The sequence below is a fragment of the Bubalus kerabau genome, chromosome 8 (assembly GCF_029407905.1).
Source record: "Bubalus kerabau isolate K-KA32 ecotype Philippines breed swamp buffalo chromosome 8, PCC_UOA_SB_1v2, whole genome shotgun sequence".
Classification (NCBI taxonomy): Eukaryota; Metazoa; Chordata; class Mammalia; order Artiodactyla; family Bovidae; genus Bubalus; species Bubalus kerabau.
In genome coordinates this window covers 3,913,547-3,929,488 of record NC_073631.1, presented here as the reverse complement: position 1 = coordinate 3,929,488, position 15,942 = coordinate 3,913,547, and the positions used below count along the sequence as shown (strand labels likewise).

General features: G+C 37.4%; 1 long non-coding RNA gene across 1 annotated transcript; it reads left to right on the top strand.

The window, feature by feature from the left end:
- Positions 1-615: 615 nt before the first annotated feature.
- On the top strand, positions 616-15,597 carry LOC129658482 (uncharacterized). The gene is made up of 6 exons (XR_008717360.1): positions 616-868; positions 1,094-1,139; positions 6,294-6,476; positions 7,227-7,459; positions 11,316-11,422; positions 15,229-15,597. It is a non-coding gene; the product is annotated as an uncharacterized LOC129658482 (long non-coding RNA).
- Positions 15,598-15,942: the final 345 nt, after the last annotated feature.

Genomic DNA, 15,942 nt, shown 5'->3' with positions numbered 1-15,942 from the left:
TTGTCATCAAGTCCCACAGATGATAGTAAGTAACAGTGCTTAGGAATTGGAAATGAATGTCATTAACATATATTGCAAACTTTAGGGAAGTTAGAAGGAGTAGTGATCATTAAGGTGCATGTGAATAGCTTCACAGTTTCAAGGTGCTTTCATTTAACTGAGCAACAGATTATACCAAGGTTCTGGTCATGATTAATGACATCATACACTTATGTTTATACACTTTTAAGTGTATAAATTACATTTCATAATTAAAATGTTAAAACATAAGAACACAAATATAATGATCCCTCGGGTATGTGAGGGCATATCCTTAGTTAAGGAACCACCAAGACATGAGTGTCTTGGGCCATAGGTTTGCTGGTATTTTGTCCCTGAACAACAATCTTGCTGCTCCTCTCCTGTTACATAGTAATCTTATTCTCTTGTTTGTTGGATGAAGTTGGAGAATGGCATTGACCCAGTTACATGGTTGAACACTCATTGGTTTCAATCCAATCAAAGTAATATTCTTAGTATCTAAATTAACATAATCAAAAGTAAGCCATTCAAAACACAGAATTTTTAGGGCTAAAAGAATTGAATAAGAAATTGAAATCTGATCCAATTAAACTGAACAGTGAAGGAGATCTGTTGAAACTGTCATGAAATACCATTCCTTGATCATCTGAAAAAAGCAACCAGAAGTTGTGAACTTGAAGCCTGAAATTGTCATCACATATCTTCCTTCCAGATGTGAGAATCCACTCTTAGGAGAAAAAAATGTCTGGGACACTTGAAGAGGGAAAGAAACTCAGTCCTTGCAAAGCTGCTGGTACAAAATCAAAGCAAACCGAAAGCCTACCCTTCCTATGGACTTTACATTTTTGTGAGTGATTCAGTTCAATTAATTTGTTTTTAAATTTGTTTGCATTTTTATCTTTTTGATTACTTGTAATATTAAAATCCCTAATTGACAAATAAGAGTAACAAAATTGCATGTGATTAAGACATTATCATCTGATGTGATTGAAAGAATAAATAGAAAAAATATTTTGAATTAAATATATATTTATAGGAAGGAACATGGCTCTGACATTTAAATCTCTTTCAGACTCATCTGGGGATAGAATTGGAGCAGAGTGGAAAATGTGACGTGGGTAAGGGCATAACCTCTTTTGATTTTACTTTTTTAACCTAGGAAATGAGGTTAAGATTAGAAACCTATCCCATTGGGTTTTCTGATAGTAGCATTATAGTTCAGCAGTTAGGATCATGAACAAAGAAGCTGAATAAATTTGGATTTTAGTTCCAGCTGTAAAATGTAGGTAATGATAATCCTGAGGTCATAAGGGCTTTACAAACACTAAAGGAGATAATATTTTATGCAAAGCATTTTGTAAGGTATATACTGTGCTGCTTTGTGCTTAGTCACTCAGTCTTGTCTGACTCTTTGTGACCCCATGGACTGTAGCCCACCAGGATCCTCTGTCCTTGGAGATTCTCCAGGAAAGAATACTGGAGTGGGTTGCCATTCCCTCTTCCATGGGATCTTCCCAATCCCAGGGATCAAACCTATGTCTAACAAAAATTCACTACTATTAGTTGCAGTACTATCTCATGAACAGAATGAAGCAATTTGGCTTATATATATACCAAAACACTTTCTACCTCAAATTGCATAATCAGCAACTTATGAAACTAGGAATTGGGAAAAATAAGGAAATTCAAGGTAAAGTTCAATATTTTGTGTGTTTGTCAAATGGCTGGATCTACGAGGATAGCAAAATTAAGAAAGAAATCCCTCTGTTGTCTGCATCATGTTGATTCATATGAAATGACCATTTCTATCCATCAAAGTGGTAACATAGATGTTGACCTACCCATTTAGTTTTAGAAGGCAGCTTGCTAACTTAAGTCTGTCTGGAAAGAGATCACTGTCAACAGATGGTACTAAATTAAAGCTGTCAATTCCAATATGACCCCTGAAGAAGGAAATGGCAATCCACTCCAGTATTCTTGCCTGGAGAATCCCATAGACCAGGGGTGCCTGGAGGGCCACAGTTAGTGGGATTGCAAAGAGTTGAACACGACTGAAGCAACTGAGAATGCATGCATGCATTCCAATATAACCTGTGTTAGTCCAACCAAAACACCACTGCCCTGAAGCCCTCTGCCAAGGGCTTAATTCTGCATTAAATTGAGTTTGAATTTATCTTAATCTTATATCTGCTCACATTTAATGGATAAGAATAAGTTTTCTCATCATCCTAATAATACAATTATTTCATGTTCAAATCAACATGTTTGCTTATATACTACAAGATACCAGAGTGTCAATGTTTAAATTGCATAAAAATGCTTAAAAGAATGACTGGAGTTTTTATTTTTCAACCAATCAGTACAGTCATTTATACAGCAGAAAGCCTACTTTAACACCATGCCCTAAATCAGACAATCATAGGAACCATTTCCACCTATTTATTGTTATTTCTATGGTAGCTAGAATGTAGCTTGTATTGCTGTTTTATTATTACATGAAGTCATATAAAATTTTGGGTGAGAAAGGAATTCTTAATAATTACAGTTTTAATTTAAATAGAAGGAAGGAATAGATGAGAGAAGCCTATTCTGAACTATTGAATAAGCTTCTTTCCTATGCTTCATGAATTTGTGCATAATTTGTGTGTTGCAAAATGTATATAATTCATTTACCTCTTCTGAAAAACTTTATTCAATTTCTCAGTTTTCATATTGTCAGTTACATCACACACTTAATGAAATAATAGGTATTGACTTCTATAATATATTTCCTAAGGTTCACTTGATGGATTTAATTCAGAAACATCTATGCTTTTACAAATAATCACAGTTGGGAAAAGGTTAAAATACAGATCTGCAAAGTCCCAATAGCATCTTAAATTTTTGCAATAGCAATCCATGAAATTTGTTTTAATGCTCATAGGCGTCCCTATGATATTTGCCATTAAGTTCATTTTTACTTTAAAATTTATGTGAAAATAAAATGTTAAAAAATGTATAATTATAATAAAATTTAAAAACTGATCATTAAACAAATAAATAAATACAGTCCATATAATTTCCTTTTAAAAGTGTGATTATTGGATAATAATAGACTAGTCTCAAAAACTTATCTTAATCCTAAATCTGCTCATATTTTTGGAAGAGGAGTAAGGATTTTCACCACCTTCATAATACAATTATTTCATGTTCAAATCAACATTTTTGCTTATATACTTATAACATATCAAACTGTCAATGTTTAAATTGCATAAAAAGTGCTGAAAAGAAAGACTGGAGCTTTTACTTTTCAACCAATCAATAGAGTCGCTTACACACAAGAGAGGGGAAGAAAATAAATTTTTTAGTGAATTTAAGATACAGAACACAGATGCTGTAATGATCCAAAGCCTAAGAGATGAGATAATTTTTTTGTAGTTAAAGAATAGCCTCATAGGAAATAGAGCATGCAGGCCCCATCAGGTGCATTTCTTGAGCATTGTATTCATGTAAGAAGTCTTAGCAGAATATTGCTCGTCGAGTAGACTAAATTTTTCTATTTCTGTCTGCAGTGTGTGCTTTCTCTCAGAGGTAATAATGCATTCCAGTTGGAGCTGAGCAAAGAGTCTTAAATTCCTCTTCACTGATGATAAAGACACTATTGATTCAGTCTTTATTTATTCTTCATGATTAATTGATAAATTTAATTTAAATTGATATTCAAATGAATGCTAAATAGGCATGAAGCTACACAGAAAAACACAGCAATCTATATTTACTAGGATTTCACCTGAAACACATGTAACAAACGATGGCAATGAAGTTTTACAGGATTGAAGACTAGCAACATTCTGTCTTATGGTATATTTTCTAATTTTTATTTTTAACATCAGTTATAGTCTTTTCCAGGCAAAAGTGTGTATTTTAATGTTAATGAACTCAAATTCCTTTATTATTTCCTTTTTATGTCAGCTTTTGGGATCATGCTTAGAAATCCATCCATAAATACAATGCTTCCTAGTATTTTACCTCACATGAAATATTTCATCCTCCTGGATTTATTTTAATTAAAAATGAGGCAAATAACTAATTTTCTTTTAAAAATTAGTAGTCCATTTTATATAATCATTTTATGAATGAAATATCATCTTTCACTGACTTTAATGTAATAAAGCTTATCAGAGATTCAGTCCACCCATCAATGGCATATTTATTCTCTCTGGGATAATTATCAGACTCAGTACTAAGTTCTGGGTATACAAAGTAAGCAGTGGGTATATCTCCTTTTAAGAATGTCACCATGTGGAGGGGATTCACCTCTGCCCAGTGTCACACAGAGGGACGTTGAAGGATAGCATATTAAAATGGAACCTGACCTAGAGAGGGCATGAGGTATAATCTAATGGATTAAGCTCAATAATCAAAGAGGGATGTTGCTGTGGAAAGGTTTCAGGCACAGGAACTCACCCACAGAGATGCCCTGTGCTGGGAGGGAGATGGTCTAATAATGAAGCTGTAGGAGAAAAGCTAGCATGTCTGGAGTGAGAGAAGGAGGGGCAGATGGTTCAGGAGAAGCTGAAATGTGTACAAGTGCTAGGTCACCACAGCATGCGGGACAACCATGTGAGTCTCTTCAAAACCCCACACTAAACTGAAGGCCATGGAAGGGTGTTAATCATGGTTAAATGGCCAAGATTTCCTGAGGAATGGTGATTCTAGAACCCATGTCAAGGGCAGGAGGGGGCAAGTTGGACAGAGGCTACAGTGACATGATGACATAATGGACTAGGAGGATGACAAAAAAATACATAAACACTACTAGATGGATTTCAGGATGCTTAAGAATTGACAAAAGAATGACAGACTGGACACCAGAAGTAAAGCTGTGTAGGCAGGAGCACTGGAGTTTAGATTTACATACATACGTGAATAATGTCATTCACTGAGGGAACATGGTTTAGGAAGAAAGAAGATACAGACTATGATTTAGTCTTAGCTGACTTCTAGGAGACTTTGAGTCATCTGAAACAGAGGTTGTCATATTTTGTCTATAAAAAGCTGAATAGTAAACATTTGAGGCTTTGTGAACCACATACGGTCACTGTGTATTCTTCTAATCATTTATTTTTATATAGCTAAAATCCTTTAAAAACCCAAAAACATAAAAAAACAGAAATAGAAAAATGGGTGCAGGATTTGAGCTGTGGTCTTCAGCAACCACTGTAGGTGGAGTGAAGATAAACCCATATGATCTAGAAATATGGCTGTTCAGCTCAAAGTATCACAAGCCAGCATTTGTGTAGCAAGTGAAGCCAGGGATACAGATGACTCAATTTAGAAAAAAGATTATAAAATGAAGAGAGAAGAGTGATCAACTGAGCTTTGGAGAACTCTGACACATCTAGTCAAGAAAAAGAAGCTAACAAAGACACTAGAAAGACTATCAGAAAAGTGGTAAGAAAGTCCAGGGAGATAGTTTTTATATGTTAACTCCTCAACAGCCTTCAATGCTGATGCAACGAAAAGTGTGTACTAAATCCTAGAGCGATACTTGATAATGAATGGCTTCTGATATAGTAGAAGAGGAACCCCTCCCCGATTACATTAAAAACAGATCCATTTAGGTTTAGATATAGGAGCAGAAGGTTCCTATCTACAGAATGGCTTTCATTCCTTGCTAAGGGAGAAGACTTGTAAGGAGTGGTATAATAGGTTTCAAGAGAAAAAAAAAGAGAAAATTAATTGGCTTGCTGGGGAGTTTTGAGTGTCTATATGAAGTTCCATAAATTTATGGAAGTACCTGTCTTTATTTTTATGATATTTTCTAGGACTGCATTTAATGCTCTGAGGTAGTGCAAATATTAAGGAAAAACAAATGAGCAAGAGGATATATGCATTTATCCTTTAGCCAGCAAACTCCTAAATAAATACTGGTAAAAATGCAAAATGACATATGTTCAAAACTATGAGATATGGCACTAGTTTTGACAGAAAAGTCCTGAAAACAGTTATCTTTGATACTGTGGAATAGATTTGGGTACATCCATTCAGGGGAGTGTTATGCAGTTTAAAAGAATGTGATTAGGAAGAACTTTATATATGGATACATTTTTAAACTAAAAGAAAACAAGCAGGTCAGTGTCTGGAGAGAGGCATGCATTCTAGTTGGCCAGTATCACATTAACTTGCTGACCAAAAGCTCAAATCAATATTCCCCCAGTCTCCAAGCTGTCAAAACTGTAACACTTTCACACCCTTACTTCCAACTGGGACTCTGCTTTTATTTCACTTAGATTAAGAAAATCTGAAGAGAGACCTTCAAGATTGCAGAGGAATAAGATGGAGAAATCATACCCTACCCCTGCAAACCCATCAAAAACTCATCTGCATGTGGAACAACTCCAATAGAACACCTTCTGAAAACTAGCAGAGGACCCCAGACTTCCAAAAGGGCAAGCCAGTCTCCTCAGAATGAGGTACGGCAAAAGATAAAGATAAAAAGGGAGACAAGGGATTTGGCAATGAGGATGAATCTCCCAAGGGATGCACCCAGGGGAGGGAGTCACAAAGAAGGAAATGTTTCACACACTGGGAAACCCCCTCAGAGGCAGGGCTGGGGGAAGCTTCCCACACCTCAGAGGGGAGCACATTGACAAGTGCAGCAACAGGTACTTTAAAGGCAAGGCAGAAAATTCACAGCAGAGATTTTTATCAAACAGCACTTCCCAGCCAAGAAGTGGCTCACACTCTCATGCCCACCCACAGTGAGTGGGGCTGGGTACTCAGGCTAAGGGTTCAGGAATTGGACGTCAGGGAGAGAACTGGGGTTGATCACAGTAAAGACATCCTGAAAGAGCTAATGTGACACAGCTGAGGGAGTCCAGGGAGAAGCCTGGGAAAACAAGAGAAGCACAAGATCATTCCTGTGGGAATACTGTAACATCACACACTAGTAGAACAAAGGACCCTGCCTTAGTGAATGTCAAAGGGGGATGAGCTGGCTGTAGTCTGCAGCTCCCGAGGTAGAAAACCTGTGTAAGTGCCAGAAGTGGAAGGCAGGGACCCCAGGGATCACAGCTACTGCCAATCTGTGAGTGGATGTGGGTCGCTGCTCACATTTCCCTGGGAGCCTGAGCAGCTTGGCTCTGCCAAAGATCCCACAGCTTGGCAACCAGCTCCCATGGGGAAGTTCACAATCCACCTGAGACTGTGGCAACCTCCCACAGGTCCCGGCCACAGTGAGCATTCCACATATACCCAAACTATGTCTGCCTTCTTCCTCGCCCCAGCACAACTGAGCAAGTGAGCTCTAATCAGCCTCTACGTTCCGGTGCTCATGTTTGGATGGAGAACAGACACTGAAGAGCAACCTGCAAGCAGAGGTGGGCCCAAAATTGAAGCAGAACACCAGGGGCTGAGGGAGCAAAAGAGTGAAGGAGAAGTCACCCCTGGAGCATAGGTACAGTGGATTAAATGCCCACAATTAGCCAAACACTGTGGGCTTTAGGGGAAACTGTAGACTTTGAAAGAAAGTACAAGCTAAAGCAAGGAAAGACCTGAGTCTGAGCTGACCCCATGCTGCCCACAGCAGGTCCAGAGACCTTCATAGAAATATTGGAAGACTTTATGAGTAGGAAAATTGATTAGACCAGGAAAATGGAGGAGTCACATGGACATTCTTCTCATTACCATTCTCTAGATAATTTTCCACCCCATTTTTTTCCTTTTTCATATTGTTCTAATGGTGTTCTTTCTTTGTCACTCCCTTAATTTTTATGTTTTTTAACCTACTTTTTTCCTTTCCAAAACACCTTATTTTTAAATAAATTCATTTTTACCTATTGTTACAATACTGCTTAGTTATAGTGCATTTTTTTCATGTTTTTTATTTTGTATTTTTTGCAAGTATAATTTTTAGTATTCATTTTCACTTAGTGGTTTGATTATTGGCTTAATTTCTCTATTTTTTTGACTCCTGTTTTCATTTTTTTTTTTCTCTCCTTCTTTTCTCTTTGTAATTGTGTGAATCTCTTTGGGTGTCCTTGGCATTTAGTATAGTCTCACCATTAGTCTTGGGGTTTTTGTCTTCTGTGTTATGTGGCTGGTGAAGTCTTGATGCTACAGTAAAGGATTGGACCTGAACCCCCAAGGTGGGAGGTCTATATCTAGGGCTTTGGGCCATCAGAGAACTCCTAACCCTATGGGACATTAATAAGTGAGAGCTCTCCCAAAGGCCTCTATCTAAAAACTTAAGATCAACCCCACCAAAAGGCCAGCAAGCTCCAGTGCCAGATGCCTCATACCAAACCTTTAGTAAAACAGAAACACAAACCTACCTATTAGCTGAAAGACTGCCCAAAGCCATACCAAGTCATAGACACACCATTGGACATGGCATTACTTTTCAGAGAGATAAGATTCAGCTCCATACACCAGAACACAGACATAAGTCCCCTCAATGAGTCCCCTCAGTGCCATTCACAAGGCACTGGTCCAACCCCACCCATAGTGAGCAGTCTTCACGGTTAAGAGGAACAACAACCTTTCAGCCTGCAGGTAGAAGATCCTAAACACAGTAAATTAAACAAAATTAAAAGACAGAGAAACATGCAGAAGATGAAGGAACATGGTAAAAACACATAAGACAAAACAAATGAAGAGAAAATAAGTAGTATACTAGAAAAATAATTCAGAGTAATGTAGTAAAGATGATTCAAAATCTTGGAAATAAAATTGAGGCACAGGTAAACAGACTGGAGGCACGGATTGAGAAGATACGAGAAATGTTTAACAAAGAGCTAGAAGACTTAAAGAATAGTCAATCAGCAATGAACAATACAATAACTGATATTAAAAATACATTAGAGGAAATAAGTAGCAGAATAACTGAAGTAGAAGAATGGATAAGTAAGCTGGAAGATAGAATGGTGGAAATAACCAAAGCAGAGCAGAATAAAGAAAAAAGAACAACAAGAAAGGAGGACAGTTTCAGAGATCTCTGGGACATTAAATGTACTAACATTCAAATTATGCAATTCCCAGAAAAAGAAGACAAAAAGAAATGTATGAGAAATTATTTGAGAAGATTATAGTAGAAAATTTCCCTAACATGGGAAAGGAAATTGTCATCCAAGTCCTGGAAGCACAGAGTCCCATACAGGATAAACCCAAAGAGAAACACATAAAAATGCATATTAGTCAAACTAACAAAAGCTTAACATAAAGAGCAAATATTAAGAGCAGCAAGGGAAAAGAAACAAATGACATTCAAGGGGGTCCCCAAAAGGCTAAGAGCTGACCTTTCAACAGAAACTCTGCAGGCCAGAAGAGAGTAGCAGGATATGCTTAAAGTGATGAAAGGGGACAAAAAAAAAAAAAAAAAAAAAAAAACTGCTACCAGGATTACTCTATATCACTCAGATTCAAAGGAAAAATCAAAAACTTTACAGACAAGCAAAAATTGACAGAATTCAGCAGCACCATATCAACTTTACAACAAATATCAAAGGGACTTCTCTAGACAGGAGACACAAGAGAAAGAAAAGGCCTACAAATCCAAAACCCAAACAATAAAATAAATGGCAATAGAATCATACATATCAATAGTTATCTTAAATGTAAATGGACTAAATGCTCCAACCAAAAGATACAGATTGCCTGAATGAACACAAAAACAAGACCCCTATATATGCTGTCTACAAGAGACTCACCTAAGACCTAGGAACATATACAGATTGAAAGTGAGGGTCCAGAAAAAATATTCCATGCAAAAGGAAATCAAAAGAAAGTAGAAGTAGAAATAGTCATATAAGATAAAATAGACTTTAAAACAAAGACTGTAGAGGCAATGAAGGACACTACATAATGATCAAGGGGTCAATCCAATAAGAAGATATAACAATTATAAATATATATGCACCCAACATAGGAATCCTACAAGTCAAATAAACATCTTATGAGAATTTTATTGATCCCTACTTTGATTGTTCCAGTAGCTGAATCATTTTCATCTTGCTGGAATCAAGAAGGGCAGCACTTAACAAACCTAACTCTTCTCCCTTATCAAACCACATTCTTCTCCTGACTTCCAAAACATCACTCTCCCTTGATTTTCTTTAATTCCACCTCACTTCCCTTTATTGGATTCCCCATCTCCCCTATTTTTAAACCAGTGGTCCTTTCTTGACTGCAAATTATAATCAATTGAGGAATTTACTTTTAAATTTCCAGTTGCCAGGTCACCCAAGACCCATCTGAGGCAACCATGGTTTCGCAAACTCCTCAGAAGATTCCAATATGTAACCAAATTTGGGAATCTCTGATGGATGAAGGAATGCCTAAGAGGCAACACCAGTGGTCTATACTGACCACAACCCCTCTGACCCATCTCTCTACCTCTCCTCTCTACTATTCCCCAACTATTTCTCCTTAAACACACTGGGATCTTAACTGTGTCCCAAACACTTCAAGTGCCCACTCATCCCAGGATCTCAGCACTTCCTTTGAACACCATCAGTATGACCGCCACTTCCTTCAGATTTTGAACCTAATATTGCCTTAGCAGATGTCTCTTCCTGTCCTGTATAAAATTGCTACATCCTCCACCCACAGTTCTCCCTACCAGGTATCATCACAAGACATGTGTATTAGGTGTGTGCTTATTGGTTATCTCTTTCACCAGAGTGCAAGTTTCATGTGGAAGCCATTTGGTCAGTTGTCTGTTTTGCTCACTGATTAACTCTTAATCAGTAGCAGGATCCATAAGAGAGCAGGAGATACTCTAAAATATATGTAAAATTTATAAACAAATGGCTTAACTTCTCTTTCTTTATGTAATTTTTACATTTTCTTTGGTTTATATTATCATAAACAGTGTCAAGTTCTTATAGTTCTCTTCCTTCCTCTTTAATAATGATATCAGATAATTAATTTTTCAACAGTAAAGTCCTGATCCTTTTTCACAAATTTTGTTTCTTAATGTTCTGTTACTGAATTTTCCATGCTCAGCCTTTATATTTAGTCCTATGATATCAGAGAATTATGTTTTCAACAGTAAAGTCCTGTTCCTTTTTCACAAATTTGTTTCTTAATGTTCTTGTTACTGAATTTTCCATGCTCAGTCTTTATATTTAGTCCTATGATCTAAGACTTGCTTTAAGAAATACCTGATGGAAAAGGTCTTTCTATTCTATCTCCTACTCTCAGTCATGGGTGTTTTGTATGCTTTAGTTATATACTAGTAATTTCACATTGCAACCAAATGTAATAAGTATATTATTTTTTATAACTTACTGAATTTTTCCTTTTTCTGATAGATTCAACCAAAACTGCTGCTGCTGCTAAGTCACTTCAGTCGTGACTGACTCTGTGCGACCCCGTAGACAGCAGACCACCAGACTCCACTGTCCCTGGGATTCTCCAGGTAAGAACACTGGAGTGGGTTGCCATTTCCTTCTCCAATGCATGAAAGTGAAAAGTGAAAGGGAAGTCGCTCAGTCGTGTCCGACTCTTCACGACCCCATGGACTACAGCCCACCAGGCTCCTCCGTCCATGGGACTTTCCAGGCAAGAGTATTGGAGTGGGTTGCCACTGCCTTCTCTGTCAACCAAAACTAGTCTAAATTTAAATTATATAATTAAGCCAATATTTCTCATTGTACAGCAAGTACAGTCATTGGGAAAGACACTGATGCTGGGAAAGATTGAGGGTGGCAGGAGGAGGAAGCAACCAAGGATGAGATGGTTGGATGGCATCACTAACTTAATGGCCTTGAGTTTGAGCAAACTCTGGGAAATAGTGAAGGACAGGGAAGCTTGGTCACAAGGAGACAGACATGACTTAGTGACCAAACAACAGAAAGTAGAGTAATTGCAGTCATAATAGTTAAAAATAGCCTTATGTCTTTTAGGTGAACATAGGTTGAAATGAATCTTCCAGATAACAGGTTAAACATTTTTATTGTTACTAAATGCATTCAATTGTTCCTGTTTATATTCAACTATTACCCTTTCTTATAGCTCATGTGAATGTGTGAGTGTTTTCCACTTCAGTTATGTGGATAGTAAGTCTCAGATTCTGCCTCCACATCACCACTCAGGCCATTGTGAAGTAACCAACTAACCTGCAACTCTTGTTTGTGTTCTTTCTGAACCTGGGTGGTTTCTGTATCATTATGTGTGTGTGTGTGTTTGTGTGTGTGTGTGTGTGTGTGTTTGTGTATAGACACAGATAGACAGACAGAGACAGAGTCAGAGAGAGACAGAGAAAGAACAAAAGAAAGAGAAATATAAATATATTTTATAGGAGCCAAAGTTCAAAATGAGATGATATGAATATTTGAATTTTGAGCTTAAAAAATGAACATGATCTATCCATACATAGGGGTTTCCCAGGTGGTTCAGTGGTAAAGAATCCACCTGCCAATGTACAAGACATAGGAGATGTGAGTTTGATCCCTGGGTTGGGAAAATCCCTTAGAGTAGAAAATGGCAATCCACTTCAGTATTCTTGCTTGGAAAATTGCATGGACAGGCTGCAGTCCATGGGGTCACAAAGATTCAGACACAGCTGAGTGACTGAGCACATAGCACATCCACACAAATGAAAGCTACTTGGTAATTAAATGGTGATGTAAGTTTATGTTTTGTTTGTATGGCTATGTGTCCACAATATATAGTTATATTAAAACAGTAATATACAAAACAACTTAAATATAAAAATCCCATTTTTTGAAAGTCCTGTGTATATGGATATCTGATAGAAAAGAGTTAAATTTATACATTATCATGCCAATTTGTTTTTCACATGCTTATAAATAGTATTGCTTTCTCCTAACTACCTTCCTGTAATATTTGCATGATTGTCCAACAAACTTGAATTATTCTCAGTATCAAGAGATAAAATAAGAGCACTTTTATTAAGAGTAGGCTACAAACAGATAATTAAATTACCAATGCACAAGTTAAATTACAAATCAATTTCTTAGGGAAGCAGGATTAGTGTACAATAATTTAAAATTTTTCCTTTAAATGTAAAACATTAATTCCCAATTTCAGTTGGACTTAATCTTCAAAATCTCCAAAGATGTTTTTCACAATAAAATGTAGGAAATAAAGAAAAGGAGAACATATGTATTCATTTGCATTTTTTGCTTTTATTTTTGGGGAGGGTTGGCAAAGCAGTATGACAAAAAGTAAGAAACATATCCATCAAAAATAAGAGAACATATTTTTTCATTATTTGTACATGATATGATATAGCTAAACACCAAAAATAAAAGAAAATAATAGAACATGTCAGAATCTACTAAGGTGATAAATTATAGAATCAGTTCAGTTCAGTCAGTCATGTCCGACTCTGTTACCCCATAAATCGCAGCACACCAGGCCTCCCTGTCCATCACCAACTCCTGGAATTCACTCAGACTCACGTCCATCGAGTCAGTGATGCCATCCAGCCATCTCATCCTCTGTTGTCCCCTTCTCCTCCTGCCCCCAATCCCTCCCAGCATCAGGGTCTTTTCCAATGAGTCAACTCTTCGCATGAGGTGGCCAAAGTACTGGAGTTTCAGCTTTAGCATCATTCCTGCCAAAGAAATCCCAGGGCTGATCTCCTTCAGAATGGACTGGTTGGATCTCCTTGCAGTCCAAGGCACTCTCAAGAGTCTTCTTCAACACCACAGTTCAAAAGCATCAGTTCTTCACCACTCAGCCTTCTTCACAGTCCAACTCTCACATCCATACATGAACACAGGAAAAACCATAGCCTTGACTAGATGGACCTTTGTTGGCAAAGTAATGTCTCTGTTTTTGAATATGCTATCTAGGTTGGTCATAACTTTCCTTCCAAGGAGTAAGCGTCTTTTAATTTCATGGCTGCAGTCACAATCTGCAGTGATTTTGGAGCCCAGAAAAATAAAGTCTGACACTGTTTCCCCATCTATTTCCCATGAAGTGATGGGACCGGATGCCATGAGCTTCATTTTCTGAATGTTGAGCTTTAAGCCAACTTTTTCACTCTCCACTTTCACCTTCATTGAGAGGCTTTTAAGTTCCTCTTCAATTTCCGCCATAAGGGTAGTGTCATCTGCATATCTGAGGTTATTGATATTTCTCTGGGAAATCTTGATTCCAGCTTGTGTTTCTTCCAGCCCAGCATTTTTCATGATGTACTCTGCATATAAGTTAAATAAACAGGGTGACGATATACAGCCTTGACGTACTCCTTTTCCTATTTGAAACCAGTCTGTTGTTCCATGTCCAGTTCTAACTGTTGCTTGCTGACCTGCATACAAATTTCTCAAGAGGCAGATCAGGTGGTCTGATATTCCCATCTCTTTCAGAATTTTCCACCGTTTATTGTGATCCACACAGTCAAAGGCTTTGGCATAGTCAATAAAATAAAAATGAAGGCCTGCCCATATGATATGTGGAGAAGTCACTGGCAACGCACTCTAGAACTCTTGCCTGGAAACTCCCATGGATGGAGGAGCCTGGTGGGCTGCAGTCTGTGGGGTCACTGAGAGTTGGACATGACTGAGTGACTTCCCTTTCACTTTAAACTTTCATGCATTGGAGAAGGAAATGGCCACCCACTCCAGTGTTCTTGCCTGGAGAATCCAAGGGACGGAGGAGCCTGTTGGGCTGCCGTCTTTGGGGTCGCTCAGAGTCGGACATGACTGAAGTGACTTAGCAGCAGACTTAGCAGCAGCAACCTGCCCTTATGATACGTTGGGGTACTCTTTACCCCAAACGATATATATATTAACTAAGAAAAAATAATGCAGAAGAAAATAATCACTATCCTTCAAGAAATAATCACAAAGAAAACATGTATGTTCAGTGTATTCTTTACATTCATATTACTGTCACTCTATTTCAGAATGTCAGGGAAAAAAAAAAAAACTTTATCGTTAGACTATCCAAAGTTGTCAAGACTGAGTAATCCTCGGGTATCTAATGAATACTGTAAGTGTTTTAAATAGGCCAATTTAATTTGTCCAATGGCACAAGAATGCTGTCATCCACTGAAAACCTTGTAATTAAGTTGAGGTCTATTTTAGTCCATTAGCACAAAATGCATCACAGAAAACTAAAGCAGATCAGCCCTGTGTGTTGCTGTGGCTAATGAGACTTCTTTTGGTTTGAAATTTATGTGCTTTATTCATTATTTAAATAATCCTGTTGGATATAACATGCTGTTTGGTTTCTCTCGCTTTGTATTTTCAGCGACTTCCTGGAACACTGTAAATATGTGATGCAGAGTTCAGTACAGTTGTTGATAATTCCAAATGTCAGAGATCCAAATAACGATCTGCTAATGAAAAAAGGAAAATCACCTCAGCAAGATTTCTCATCATGTGATTCTGGAAATCAATGTTTGGAGATGTTTCTATAAAATCACAAAATTTCTTATGTATCTACTTTGAAATAAATGTGATTACAGTGTAATGTTTTATGGATTTCAGATAAAGTGTAGACTATTTATATTGAGTTGTTATTCTAGTTAATCAACTTTGAGGAAAAAATTTCTTATGAGCTTCATTTTATAACATCTTTCAAATTTTAAATTGAAAACACTTGACAAGTTAAAGAATATAAAATACATTAATCTTTCATAATTCTGCTGTATGTTTCATCTGTGTATAAATTCAGTTCAGTTCAGTCGCTCAGTCATGTCCTACTCTTTGTGACCTCATGGACTGCAACACACCAGGACTCCCTGGCCATCACCAACTCATGGAGTCCACCGAAACCCATATCCATTGAGTCAGTGATGCCATCCAACCATCTCATCCTCTGTCACTCTCCTCTCCTCCTGCCCTCAATCTTTCCAAGCATCAGGGTCTTTTCAAATGAGTCAGCTCTTTGCATCAGGTGGCCAAAGTATTGGAGCTTCAGCTTCAGCATCAGTCCTTCCAATGAATATTCAGGGCTGGTTTC